Below are 2,046 nucleotides of genomic sequence, written 5' to 3' on the forward strand. Positions count from 1 at the left end.
CTCTACACTACCTAACCACTAGGCCACTCCCTGCCGCTCTACACTCTAACCACCAGGGCTACCTGCCGCCTCCACACTCAAACCCACTAGGCCACCCTCGCTGCCCCACACTCTAACCACTAGGCTACCCTGCCGCCTCTACACTCTAACCACCAGGCTACCCCTGCCGCCTCTACACTCTAACCACCAGGCTACCTGCCCTCCTCTACACTCTAACCACCAGGCTACCTGCTGCCCCTACACTCTAACCACTAGGCTACCCTGCCACCTCTACACTCCTAACCACTAGGCTACCTGCCGCCTCTACACTCTAACCACTAGGCTACCCTGCTGCCCCTACACTCTAACCACTAGGCTACCTGCCGCCTCTACACTCTAACCACTAGGCTACCCTGCTGCCCCACACTCTAACCACTAGGCTACCCTGCCGCCTCTACACTCTAACCACTAGGCTGACCCTGCCGCCTCTACACCCTAACCACTAGGCTACCTGCCTCCTCTACACTCTAACCACTAGGCTACCTGCTGCCCCTACACTCTAACCACTAGGCTACCCTGCCACCTCTACACTCTAACCACTAGGCTACCTGCCGCCTCCTACACTCTAACCACTAGGCTACCCTGCCGCCTCTACACTCTAACCACTAGGCTGCCCTGCCGCCTCTACACTCCAACCACCAGGCTACCTGCCTCCTCACACTCTAACCACTAGATACCTGCCCAGCACTACACTCTGGCTCACTGGGCTACCCTGCCACCTCTACGCACTCTAACCACTGGGCTACCTGCCTCTGCACTCTGGCTCACTAGGCTACCTGCCGCCTCCTCCTAACCATGGGCTGCCTGCTCCTCTACACTCTAACCACTAGATCTACCTGCCATTATCTGCACTCTAACCACTAGGGCTACCCTGCTTAACCTACACTCTAACCACTAGGCTACCCTGCCGCCTCTACACTCTAGCCACTGGGCTGCCCTGCCTCTACCTCCTAACCACTAGGCTGCCTGGCGGCCCCTACACTCTAACCACTAGGCTGCCCTGCCGCCTCTGCACTCTAACCACTAGGCTACCCTGCACCTCTACACTCTAACCACTAGGCTACCCTGCTCCCTCTACACTCTAAATCAAAATCAAATCAAATCAAATTTTATTTGTCACATACACATGGTTAGCAGATGTTAATGCGAGTGTAGCGAAATGCTTGTGCTTCTAGTTCCGACAATGCAGTGATAACCAACAAGTAATCTAACTAACAATTCCAAAACTACTGTCTTATACACAGTGTAAGGGATAAGGAACATGTACATAAGGATATATGAATGAGTGATGGTACAGAGCAGCATACAGTAGATGGTATCGAGTACAGTATATACATATGAGATGAGTGTGTAGACAAAGTAAACAAAGTGGCATAGTTAAAGTGGCTAGTGATACATGTGTTACATAAGGATGCAGTCGATGTTGTAGAGTACAGTATATACATATGCATATGAGATGAATAATGTAGGGTAAGTAACATTATATAAGGTAGCATTGTTTAAAGTGGCTAGTGATATATTTACATCATTTCCCATCAATTCCCATTATTAAAATGGCTGGAGTTGGGTCAGTGTCAATGACAGTGTGTTGGCAGCAGCCACTCAATGTTAGTGGTGGCTGTTTAACAGTCTGATGGCCTTGAGATAGAAGCTGTTTTTCAGTCTCTCGGTCCCAGTTTTGATGCACCTGTACTGACCTCGCCTTCTGGATGATAGCGGGGTGAACAGGCAGTGGTTCGGGTGGTTGATGTCCTTGATGATCTTTATGGCCTTCCTGTAACAACGGGTGGTGTAGGTGTCCTGGAGGGCAGGTAGTTTGCCCCGGTGATGCGTTGTGCAGTCCTCACTACCCTCTGGAGAGCCTTACGGTTGAGGGCGGAGCAGTTGCCGTACCAGGCGGTGATACAGCCCGCCAGGATGCTCTCGGTGTGCATCTGTAGAAGTTTGTGAGTGCTTTTGGTGACAAGCCGAATTTCTTCAGCCTCCTGAGGTTGAATAGGCGCTGCT

Source organism: Oncorhynchus gorbuscha, linkage group LG10 (assembly GCF_021184085.1).
Source record: "Oncorhynchus gorbuscha isolate QuinsamMale2020 ecotype Even-year linkage group LG10, OgorEven_v1.0, whole genome shotgun sequence".
NCBI lineage: Eukaryota > Metazoa > Chordata > Actinopteri > Salmoniformes > Salmonidae > Oncorhynchus > Oncorhynchus gorbuscha.